Here is a 13731-nt window from a genome sequence, read left to right as displayed (position 1 = left end):
TCGGCAGTGGAAAATGAGTATATTCTGGTTAACCGTTGAGTAGACTGATTGGCGGTAGTATTTCCCACCAAAACATTCAGTTTTTGTGTGTCTTTCAGGTCATTTTTTTTGTATTTTACTTCAATAATACTTAGAATATGCGACATTTTTTTAAACTGCGTCAGATTTCTGTATTTTTTACCCTTAACTTACTCTCCGAACCACAGTAACGTTGCAAGTTAAACTAGTCCACATTTATTTACCTCAGGCCATTGATAACGATTCTCAAACAATTTACAGTAATTAATGCGTACACATTGTTATCAATTGTTGTATACATACCTGATAATTCTGAATAATCCAGCCACTTCAATATTTAAAAGCTAATTCTGACCGAAAATGACCGTAAATGTGTCTTAAGAAATGCATAGACACAAGCGTCCCGTCATTGTTTGTCTGAAGTCTCAAGATCCCAAAATTGCATTATGGAACGCTCGATACTATGACATTTTACGCATTGGCATGTTAAAACACGGTGCCCAAATTATTTAAAACACAGTATCTACTGAGAAACGCATTTTTCGGCTCCATTATTTCGGTTGGAAATTGGGAATTTTTGTTTAGATAATTGCGAAAAAACATCCATATTTGGCATTGGGAATGGGTCCGACTATCGTACCTGTGAGATAGGCAGAAAAAGGCCTGACAAATGTCCAAGCTACAGTGCTTAAGTTCATTTTGAAATATTTCAAATTAATTTAGCTTTTTTCCAATAGCTTTCTCTGGATTAAACTATTAAGATGTAAAACAAGTTTTAGTGTTGGAAGGGGAAGCTTGGTATTAGTTTATAGCCGTATGGATACATATGGCTGAATGTTACTGCTTCAATATGATTATCATAAAGTCTTTAAAGAAAGCTACAACAATCCATATTCCATTAAAATTTTCCTGTACATTTTTGCAAAGAAATATTCAACTTAGTCCTTTATAAAGGACACAGAGGGAAAGTTGAGAAAAAAATCGGTTTAAAAATAATACAAGGCATTTTTCATGAACAATTCTAGGGAACAGTTAAGCATTTGAAATGTTTGATTCCATTCATAAACCCATGTGGGACAGACAGACACAGTGATTCCAGTATTACATTTAGCCCCAATCACTTGTGGTAGGGGAAAGCCATATAAAAAGATTCAGCTTTTTAAATGGAGCAAATAATGGTTATAACATGTAATTAACCTTTAGTTTATGACGATTTATTGCAATTTCTCCCCAAAAGTGCTGGTCACATGGTATTTTTCCCCTTTTGAGAGGCTAAGGCTGTATCCCAGGTTTAATTGTTTGTTTGCCTTTTTATTTCTTTAAACATATACAGGCAAATACATATAGTGCCAGCTGAAATTGAAATTAATAAACTTCTTTAAATGACTTAAGGTCAAGGCTATCTGTCAACAAGAAATACCTTTAGGTGGAATTGTATCCACACAAAATCCACCAAGATCTGCATTCTTTTTTATACTTTCCTCTGCCACCAAGTCTGGATTGGTTCTTTCGTCTTTTCTTCTTTTTGACCGCATCTGTTTATACATACAAGGAAAACCTTCACATTCCTTGGTAGATTTTGATACAAAGAGGAATCTTAAATAATGCATGAGCCACAGTGCAATCTCCAGGGATTTTCTTAAGAACTTTTCTTCCACTTGCACTGGGGGCAAGTCACTATGAACATCTACTTGCCCACAGCGAAAACAGGTTGTCCACTTTCACAATTATGCTTATTAAATATACTTTAAAAGATAAACATAAGAATGCAATCTGTTTATTTTATATCATGTAATCAAGGACAGGTTTATCTCCTTTGTGACCCGTCGAAAAATGGTCTTTTCCACTGGAATTTTTTTCCCCTCAGCCGGTAAATTTTGCCTCAATTTTTGTTTAACCTTCAAATATATAAGTAAACCAGATCCAGTGTAGAAAATAATAAAAATATTGCATAGAACATTAACCAGCTTTCATACAACTTGTTAACAGTACCGGCCAACTTCAAGTGACCCACTTCATTCAGAGGTTGGGGAAGAATGACCCACAAATACAATGTCCCTGAACCAATCTCTCAGTTTAAATTCAGTAATTTGCAGAATAATTTTAAACTAAACATATAAATAAACTTAAACTAAAGATTATCACCACCAATATCAATGGGTAAACAGCAATAAATACGGCCTGGGGGCAAATACAATGCAATACAGTATATTACCTCGTGCACAAAAGAATCTGCTAGGCCCGTATTCACCAAACAATTCTTAGACTTAAGTCTAAGAATAAAGAAAATTGATTAGGTCGAGTCCGTCAAGTCGAGTCCGTTAGGTCGGTCATGTCGGGTCCACTGTCCGCGTCGAAAAAGAGCATGGCGATCCCAGCAGGCATAGCATCCATCCGATTGGTCGCGAGCCCCATTGGCGGGTTTTCTTACAAAGTTGTCGTTCGTTTCTTTCAAAGTCCATTCGGAATGGGAATCAGACAACTCGCCCCAAAGAAATCTCACCCCAAGACAATTCGCCCCTGAAATCTGAACAAGCGTGAAATGTTAAACGACGTTTAATTTGACGGCATGCTTTCATTTTCTGTTCAAAGATTTTTTAATCAGACATATTGTATGATAGTTTGGTTTAAATATAGAAGAATAATTGAATGCTTTTGTGTTAGTTATGTTTTGTAAAAGTGTGAGTTGATGAAAATTAATTATGCCGACATGCTTTGATTGTCTGGACACAAATTTATGAGTAAGACATATGGTATCACAGTTTGGCGTGATAAAAGACTACATAAGGTTATTAACAAGCTTACCAGACAACAATGCTCTTTTTAAAGTAATTGACCACTCGCCAGCTGTCAATCAACTCACGTAATAATCAATCGATTTCGTTTATTGCGGCCCACATGGTCCGACAAACAAAGACTTACGGAGTAATGGAATAAGCGTTTTATGAAAACACAACTTAGTGGGCGGAGCGATTGCGTATTTGGCGACTGATCATTTAAGAGGGCTGTCTGTATATAAAGCGGGGCAGTTTTCAGTGAATCATATGCCCCAGACCAGACCACGATACTAACCTGGCATATTACAAAAACACATAGGAATGCTGTCTTTGCTTTTATAACCAGAAACACTAACGTGTGCGCTCTCCCTAATACCAAATTTACTATCATCTCAAACTCAGCCCTCTCTTCTTTCATCAAATAAATGACCTATCAAAACTAGTCTGGCCCTTACAACACCACAGTCTCACAAGACACTTAACACAGCAATAAGAAAGAATTTACAAAGAAATTTTCTACCCCCAACGAACTAGTCATCGGCCCAATCAAACAAACATAGTCCCTTTCTTCTATCATCAAATACATGATCTTTCAAAAAACTAGCCTGCCCTTCGCAATAACATTCAAACTATATACCAAATAGCAACAGAGAGAGCCCACGTTACCGTAAGATATGACACAAGACAGCAGAACTACACATGTATATAAGTACCGATACTAACACTATGTACTAATATGTCCTCCGCGAGAGACGTTAAACGGGGGTGCAGTGTATCGGTGCTATACACCGGGCACTTAAAAGAACCAGGGGCGCCTCTGGAATCGGGGCGTTTCCTGTATCCTGCTCGAACCCCCACTAACACCTCTCATGGGGCGGAGAGCACAATAACCACACTTGGGTAAATGAAAGCTAGAATACAGGACATAAACTATAATACTATGAGTTTTACAAATTAATATAAAAACATAAATAAATCATATGATATAACAACGGCATTTTGAGATCATTTATTTACTTTACCTATCCAATTATAATAGCAAATATAACATAACTACAAAATAAATACATCCCAGCTTGATACATGGTCTGGATGTTTGGCAGGTGGGTGGGAAAGAACGATGGTGACTCCGGGTGGGGCTTTGGGGGGCTCCATGGTTGGTTCTTGACTGATCTGTTGTCGCGCGCAGCGAGAGGGTGGATGAGGGTGCTTGTCTCGAGGGTCTTCAGCGGTTGGGTGCTAGGGCCGGGGCCGTATGCGGGCGCGGGGGGGGGGGGGGGCTCGGGCTCGCTCGGCGTGGGTGCGCTTGTGCGGGGGCGGCGTGTTCTGCGATCTGGGAACTGCAACGATATACAGCCCTTCACGACTGACCGACGACCGTAAATAACCGACAGACATCTCCTCTTCCGCTCCAGACAAATGCACAACAATCACATACCACATACTATACACAACCATACACAGATCAACATCAAGGGACCCGGAACACATGGGCGTGGCACTCTCATACACATCACCCGTTATGAGTGGGGGGTTGTGAGAGCGTTATGTGTGTGTATTCCGGGTCTTACTTACCGAGTGGTGTTGGTATGTGGGTCGCGTTGAGTGTCTTGTACATAAGTAGTGTGCGGGACACTCGGCGGGATCCGCACCTCATCACCACCTTACGGTAAATAACACATTAAGGTCTCATTGGCCAACGTGCACGAAACTCTCTTTAAAATTAAATTATTTGGCGAATACCCGGGAAGCCGGGGTAAATTTGACCTACTTTGGCTCTAAATTAATCTTTTTCCCCTGAGAGGTCACAGGGGCAGGTCGGGCTACCATAACCTCGTGAAGAGGCCAGTAGGACCTGTAAATAAACTCTGAAACACACACAGTGAATCATAAATTGAACTAATTTATATAAATATTTCAAACATTTGTGCTTCTTTAATGTAGGATACAATAATTTTACTGTGAGAGTAAGTGAGTTTTGTGTTTCTGCAATGGCAGAAGTGGTAAAGTGCATACATTGTGGAAAGACAGTTGGGCAGAGGCAACGTGCTGTTTCTTGCGATGCCTGCGAGCGATGGCAACACTTAGGTTGTGATTCTGGTAAGTGAACTTATAATATAATTATTTGTTATGACTTACATTTTTCAGGTCAGGCATATAATGTTTTCCCATAACTAATGAATCTAAATCATTTGATACTTGCATATTATCGGGTAATCAACCAATGTCCGTTAATCCGTTGACACATAACAGATACCTGATAACGATAATAAAACATGTCATATAAATGTGGGAAGTCGCTTGACCGTTACCTTTGCGTTATATCATATGGGTAATGTACACCGCTGCTACACCCGATAATTAATTAAGCATTGTTGAAATCCAACATAAAGTGCTGATTACATAGGATTTAAAACAATATGTTTGTACTTTTACCTGAAATAATGAAATATGAATGAATATTATAATATTATGTGCATTTTATATTTATGATAAGAATTTACATCTTAACGTTTTATCTAATTTATACATAGTAAATAATCGTGATTATTTTTAACTAGCTTAACGCCCTTAACAATATTATTTCAGATATAAATTTTTACGTTTCGCACGTCGATTTTGGTATTTTCTTTACGAGTGAAACAATATAGCCAATACAAAATATCCTATTGATTACTCAAACACACTCTTTTACTATATAACATCGTGCATTTTTAACCATGGAATATTTTTAATATGTTATATAAGACTACTTGCTATACTGTCAGTGTCATGCGGAAATTGACCTTATTTCTTTATATCCACCTTCACATTTTATTAGCGCCGTCTTTAATTAGGCTATCTCTAATAAAGAACAGATAACTGTGAAATTAATAACAATGTGCAACGGTGATGTGGATACATCCTCGTTTTTAATTTTACATGTACACAACAATTTAGCCATAAATGAAATCAATTATTTTGGCAGTAAATCCAATTTTTCCAGTACAGTAGCCAGGTGCCTGTGTATTTAGCTGATAAGATATATTCACCACAGCAGGTTGCTAATACACAGTGTAGACTTCCCCTGTTTTATTATTGTATTTGTTATTTACCTGATTGGATTAAATGAGTCGCGTTCTGGGAATAATGGGCATAATGCATGTGCGTAAAGTGTCGACCCTAAATTGGATTTTTGCTAAAAAGACACTTCATTTAAACGAAAAATGTCATAAAAGCGGAAAGTGCCGTCCCTGATAATTCGTGCGGATTGTACAGGCTAATCTGGGACGACACTTTAAGCACATGCATTATGCACAGTTTTCTCAGAACACGACTCAAATAAAGTATATTCATTCGGGTCTGCTAGCGTTATGTTAAGGGTCATTTTATTTGAAAAGCTGGGTTTCTGTCATAATTTCCATCGTTTTGCTTGTATACACAATTTGATGAATTTATTGGCGCGATGGAGTATAAATCATGCTGACAGAATAGTATCAGTTTTTAATTATGTGTAATTTAATTCGCATCTTTCGCTTAACTCGAAGTTCAATGTCACGCGCACTTCACAAACATCACGTTTCATTGTATTTATTTTTATAAATTATGTACAAATATTAAATGTTATATACATAATTATGTTTTGTTTATTTACGTAACTAGAAAGAAATAATAAAACATTGCTATATATAAAGCGCTTTACTTTTGCAAAATTCTACAATAAATAAAGAAATATCGTATTTTATTAAGTGCACGTGCTTGACATTATAAAATATTAGTATTTTATTGTAAAACAATCGAAATTTGACCTGAGATTTGATGCAAGTCACAATTTATTTAGCGGCCGGTATTCTGCTCTCGGCCGCTGATGGTGTATTGTAGTTTATACAATTATGATAAGAAACTGTAGCAGGCAACAGGCATCAGGTTGATAAGAAGAACTGATGTATTTATTGAACGCGAATAACATCAACAACTAATAATGTTTTGAAATTATAAATTTGCCCATAATAATTGTATAACATTATTCATCAAGCGCAAAGTGCATTAAACGCTCGCCCGCTGTTGGGTATTTTATATTTAGTAACACCTTAATACCATCATTTTTAAACGGAGAACTCTTTTTGTTAAGTGTACGTGCTTGAAGTAATGTTGCTCTTATTTATATAAGACTACTTGCTATACAGCCAGTGTCATGCGAAAATAGATCTTATTTCAGTAAATAACATTACTTCGGCATTGTAAAATTGCGTATTGTATGATTATAATATATAGACATTTATTTAATGTACTGATATCTAAATCAACTTATGATTTTACCGGTATTATGGCATTGAACGCGTATATAAAAGGCACATATACTATTCTTATTAAATCATATTAATACTTATACTAATTTAAGTCATCACATAATCAGATTGCGCACTGCGTGTAATCAGATTATCACCTTAAAACGATTCCGATGGATTATTAAATCGAGCTTACTATTCAAATCAGTGATTCCTTGTGGTACAATCAAGCATGGGATAATGGCAGACATACCCATGGCACAGTTCATGATTTATTTTATGTAGCTCACAGCCGAGGATCGAACCAATGGTATCTGATATTTTGAAGCGGATATGTTGCCACTAGGCTATACGAGGTTTCAAGAATGAACATGGGTCAGTTACTCTATCGGTATAGAATCTGACGGTGTTTACAACATGATACAGAAGCATAAATATTACGTATCTGAACATCATTCTTTCATGTTAGTTTGAAAAAGCATGTGTATTTCTAGGTCTTTGATGTGCTGATTTAATTTTATTTGTTTACCTTACAGACCCTGGAAAATGGCCCTGAAGCAGATGAGACGAATTCCACACCAGAAACTGAGGAAATGTCAGATAACCGTTCACCAGACTTGAGTTTCGAGAACGAGGCAGATGGTTTGTTGGTTGAAAGCAGTGCATCACTACTAGACGTATCTCTAAGAGTGAGTTGTTTTATCGTTATACAAAATGTTGTTGAATAAAGATAATTTGAAACAAGATGCGTTTGTGAAACACAATGTCCCCCTAAATAATGTTTGACCTTGAAGGATGACCTTGACCCTTCACCACTCAAAATGTGCAGCTCCATGAGATACACATGCATTTCAAATATAAAATTGCTAGCTTCAATATTGCAGAAGTGACATTACATGAGCAATTTTGACCCATATATTTGACCTTTAAGGATGACCTTGACCTTTCACCACTCAAAATGTGCAGCTCCATGAGATACACGTGCATGCCAAATATCAAGTTGCTATCTTTAATATTGCAAGTGTATTCATAAAATAAGCGATTTGGGCCACATATATTTGACCTCTGACCTTGAAGGATGACCTTGACCTTTCACCACTCAAATTGTGCAGCTCCATGAGATACACATGCATGCCAAATATCAAGTTACTATCTTCAATATTTCAAAAGTATTAATAAAATAAGCGATTTGGGACAAATATGTTTTACCTCTGACCTTGAAGGATGACCTTGACTTTGACCTTTCACCACTCAAAATGTGCAGCTCCATGAGATACACATGCATGCCAAATATCGAGTTGCTATCTTCAATATTGCAAAAGTATTCATAAAATGAGCAATTTAGGCCACATATATTTGACCTCTGACCTTTCACCACTCAAAATGTGCAGCTCCATGAGATACTCATGCATGCCAAATATCAAGTTGCTATATTCAATATAGCAAAAGTTATTGCAAAATGTTTAAGTTGGCGCAAACCAACCAACCAACAGACCAACCAACAGACAGGGCAAAAACAATATGTCCCCCACTTCTATAGTGGGGGACATAAAAAAATATTTGTAGTTCAAGGTCGCGGTGTTGTAGTGGATGAGATATCCGCCTAGCGATCGGGTGTTAGTGGGTTCACTCCTTACTTGGGAAGCATTCTAATTATCTCCTCCATGGACACCAAGTACTGGTTCTTCCCAGGAAACCGACTCGATAATGTCCATGTCTGCCTACCATGCTCGAAAGGGCACTTGGCAGTATAAATAGATAGTTGTTTTTCATGCTCTTCCCATTTTTAAAGAAAAAAACTGAAGAAGTTATCAGTTTGGTGATGCCTTAGTAAAATACAGAAAGACCTATAATCTTTACTTCAAACTGCATTTACTTTGCTTGTAAAAATGTATTTATTTATTTCAGCTCCATGACTATGGAAGGTTTACACCAGTACCCGCCATAATCCGTCATCAGTGTGAACAAGTGCAACTGGAGCTGATTTCTGTGGTTACTCAAACCGACGATACGAGAGTTCCCAGAAGTATATCAACCCAGACTTCTACTGAAACGTCGACAGTTGGGATACAAGTGGATCGGCCTAGCTTCACCTTTGAGGATATAAGGGATGATGACGATAAGGTGTTGTTCTACACTGGTATCCCAACTGCTGGAACTTTTGAGTGTTTATTTGATGAGGTCAGTGTTGGAATGAAAGCAGGGTTAGCACGAAAAACCTGTCCCCGGAAAATAAAGTGTGTTTATAAACTGAAAATAGTCATGCTAATATAAACTGGAAAAGTGGCTCCTTAAAACTAGTACAAATTAAGTTTGATAAGAAGCTGAACAAGTGAACTTTGTGAGAAATTCAGTATACAATTTAACTAGAAGTGTTTGACCATTGCATGTATGTATAAGTAATATACTATGTAATTATGTGAATAATACTTAATTTCACATTTTACAGTCAGCTTTCATTTGTGAAAATAAAATTGTTACTGATTATTATTTTCTTGTCTCATATTCCATACAAACATTTTCAGGCAAAAAAAGAAAATTGTGTTTCTGCGTTTGTGTGTTTGTGCCAATATATTTATACATGTTTTCTTGCTTGAAAGCAGTTTTGTAAGACCAAACAAATTATAAGACTGAAATTCTGATAAATATTGTACTGGATTCAAGTTTACATACATTAATTGACACAGAGCGTTGAAAACACAGATTTCTTTTGTATACCTAAGTAAATGTTTGTCTTTAAGGTTTAGTACTGCTACTGAAGACTTAATCAACAGTTAATTTATAATTGGGAGCAATAAACCCGTCAAGAATTTTTATGCCCCCGAAGGAGGGCATATAGTGATCAGACTGTCTGTCGGTCTGTCCGTCCGTCACACTTTGCGTTTAGGTTTCGAAAAATCCTCATAACTGCTATGTCGCTTTGGATAGCAATTTCATATTTGGCATGCATGTGTATATGGACAAAGCTTTTCCATACGCACACAAATTTTGACCCCTGTGACCTTGACCTTAAACTAAGGGTCCGCGTTTAGGTTTCGAATATGCATTTAGGTTTCGAAAAATGCTCATAACTTCTATGTCGCTATAGTGATCGGACTGTCTGTCGGTCTGTCCGTCACACTTTGCGTTTAGGTTTCGAAAAATGCTCATAACTTCTATGTCGCTTCAGATAGCATTTTCATATTTGGCATGCATGTGTATATGGTCAAGGCCTTTCCATATGCACACAAACTTTGACCCCTGTGACCTTGACCTTAAACTTAGGGTCCGTGTTTAGGTTTCGAAATATGCATTTAGGTTTGGGAAAATGCTCATAACTTCTATCAAGCGTATATAGGGGGCATAAGTCATCCTATGGTGACAGCTCTTGTTTAAAACCAAGATTTCTGATACAAGTAGCAACACCTGCAGAGTACTTGTCAGATGTAAAGCAGAAGTCATACCAGCAAAGCTTCCAAGGTGTCTATTAACTCAATGGGGTTCTGAAATGATCTATACTTGGACAAAAAGCATTGTGCACAGATTTTTAATAAGATGCAGCTGTTGATACCTCTGTGTTGATTTTCTTAATTTGGTTCATGCTTGCCACTCATTAATTTCATATCATTTTAACATTTTGAAACAGATTATTATCGTAAACCCTTCGGTTTTTCTCCAAACACAGGTAAGGTAATAAGTGATGGATAATAACATAGCAAAAGTTCTTTTTATGATTTATCATTTTAAGAGCAAATCAATTTAGCGGAATAACAATTGACAATCACGTTGTGATGGTATTAATGAACCGTACACAAATCGTTGAAAAGCATTCTACATGTACTACTGTAAAATTCATAATATGAACAGTTGATAAATATTTATACATTCATACACTTTTATGTACAATATTTATATGCTTTGTAGAGCTAAATGACTATTGAAACATAAAAAAGGAGGGACCTCAATGATGTCCTGTACTGTTGTTACTTAAATTATTTTCTGATCTGGCGTTAACTTTTGTTATTTAACCCTATTCCACTTGGAAGCACAGTGAAAACAGCATAAAACCAGAACAGCATGCTAGTAACTCGCAGTCTGTTCAGGTTTTATACTGTTTGCTGCTCATCAGTATTTAAGGGTTGGAAATGAAGCCTTTAAAACTTAAATTTAGTAATAAAGGTACTTTATTACATTTAACTTTTTAAGGAACTACAAAAGCTTGAAAATACATATCTAAGTGGTAAAGGGTTAATCTCTAGAGAAAAGTGAGACATCAAAATTATAAAAACATATTCTAGGAGCAAGGGTAAGCTTGCGAGAAATTCACAATTGTGATCTTAAATTCATATTTGTTACTATTCTTTAAAGATTGCACTCAATTTCTTTTAAATCTTTCAGTCTCTTGTTTCAGTAAAATTACTTCACCAAAATTGGATGCAGTTACACGTAATTTTCTTTCATCTTCCCAAAGTACGTTCTTTCCCTGACCTCTGGTTAATTTTTCAATACTTTGGCATTCAAGTTCATCCATTTGTAGCATATCCATCATTTTCGACATTTTATCCTTCACAGTTTCACTATTCAGATCTACGCTATCACTAAAGTTATATCCAATTTCTATAAACTTTGGTAATTTCACCTCTTCCTTCTCTTCTACAAAGTTCAAAAGCCATCCAGCTGTTGGGTTGCATATTTTCGAGTTTTGAACGGAAACTGTTCTCATTTACAGAAATCGCAAGAAGTTCTTTTCTGGTGTTATTTTCGACTGGCTCTAATTTTGACTCAAAGGTATGTTTCCGAAATGTAAATTCGCTAGACTTTTTAGGCGTTCGCTTTCTTTTCCGGGGATTATTAAATCTGTCCCACACGCATTTTTTTGAGGTTGATCTTAGAGTGCCGTCCTTCTTTTTAGCAGTGAGATCAGAAAGGGCATACATAAATGCACCAATATGGATACATGCTTCTCCGCTCCTGAAAATATATAAACATAATAATTAGACATACTTTCAAACTGCACTTTTTTTTTTGCTCGAGCATCTAAATTTTGATGAAAATTTCCCAGAAACTGGTCCATCCCGAGAATAGCTTGTGACCAGTATATAGATCTATGAAAATGATTGGTATAATGCCGATTCGGGGATCGTAACTACTAGTTCTTCTTGAATGCTCTGAGGGTTTATGAGTACATTCGTACACCTCACAACCCAGAGGGTAAATATAGCTGGGAGTTGGATTATTGCAACTAGGATTGTAACAGAGGCATGTCTCTTGATAAATTATTTATAACCTCGTTTCAATATTGCAAGAACTTATATGAAAAACTGTGTACACTCACCCGGCTGTGCAATTACATTCCGCTGAATGAACCTGTCCAGTGACCTTTGACAGACAGAGCCACACACTGTGATCTGGGTTTTCTTTCACATTTGCACTCGGTAGAGATGGTAATACTTTGCATTTAACAAAACAATGTTCCCATTTGTCACTTATGTCATGGTACAAAATACTGTGTTTATGTCTGTAAACATAATACAATTTTTTGATCTCAATTGTTTTTGTGTGTTCATTTTCAGCACAAAATAATTGTAGATGTCATCTATTAATGTAGGAAAGTCCATTAAGTCACTACTCAACGTTTTTAATACATCTGGATGTGGCAGCTTTTCACCGAGTGGCGTAAAAAGTTTTTCTGTTTTCCTTTTTTCATAATTTACTTCCGCATTCCTGTGCAGCTGTCGATCATTTAATCCTAGCTTTTGTACGCCTTTTGTCCTCAAGACAAGTTCATTCTTATTCCCTGACACATAATGATTATGAAATCGTAAATAATCCTTCAATTGTGCAACACTTAATTTGTCAATTTCGATGTCAGACAGATAACGATCGTTTTCTTTCTCATTCGACGCCATTGTTACTGGAAATCAATACTACCCAGCGATTCAATCGCACATTCTCGGCCCTTTCCGTCAAACATCGGATAAGTATTATGATAATCTGCGAGGGGTACCGAATGCCAGCGATTGAGAACCTCCAATTCCGGAGAATACTCAGGGGAGATATGCGACTTTCCGAAAAGGGCTCAGTGGCCTCCCTTATTCTAGAAGATGCCCAAGGGAAGTAACTGCCGTGAGGAGTTTGATCTAATGTTTGCGAATGGGAGATATAGGCCCGACAATTCGAGTAAAATTACATATGCAAATTTGAATTAAAAAATAGTCATGAGGATGTTAAGCAGCCTTTTATTAAGTGGGTCTTCAACTGTCGGGTCCAAGTGCCCGATAATCGACTTTGGGACCCGACAATCGACTAAAGACCCAACAATACGGCGGTAAAATGGACGTTTGACCCACCATTTTACCCAATCTGAAACTATATATATATATATATATATATATATATATATATATATATATATATATATATATATATATATATATATATATATATATATATATATATATATATATATATATATACATTGTTGGGTTTGTGTAAGTTTGTTAGACCAATAAACAATAAGTAAGTATAGAGATTGATAGGTCATTGTAACGTCCATATATGAGCGAGTGGTTCTGTTTTTGTGACGAGCAAGTTAATATATATGCATTCGACTCTTAGCTGGTATTCTCTTTATCCCATCAAGATGCATTTTCAAATCTACCCATGTACTGGATTGTCAAATACAACTT

The 13731-nt window shown here is 36.5% G+C and overlaps 1 long non-coding RNA gene across 1 annotated transcript; it reads right to left on the bottom strand.

Annotated features, from left to right (window-relative positions):
• Positions 1 to 10764: 10764 nt before the first annotated feature.
• Positions 10765 to 12631, bottom strand: LOC127847223 (uncharacterized). The gene is made up of 2 exons (XR_008033865.1): positions 12378 to 12631; positions 10765 to 12013 (listed from the first exon to the last, which is right to left on the bottom strand). It is a non-coding gene; the product is annotated as an uncharacterized LOC127847223 (long non-coding RNA).
• Positions 12632 to 13731: the final 1100 nt, after the last annotated feature.

Source organism: Dreissena polymorpha, chromosome 10 (assembly GCF_020536995.1).
Source record: "Dreissena polymorpha isolate Duluth1 chromosome 10, UMN_Dpol_1.0, whole genome shotgun sequence".
Taxonomy (NCBI): Eukaryota; Metazoa; Mollusca; class Bivalvia; order Myida; family Dreissenidae; genus Dreissena; species Dreissena polymorpha.
This window is presented reverse-complemented; position numbering and strand designations above follow the sequence as displayed.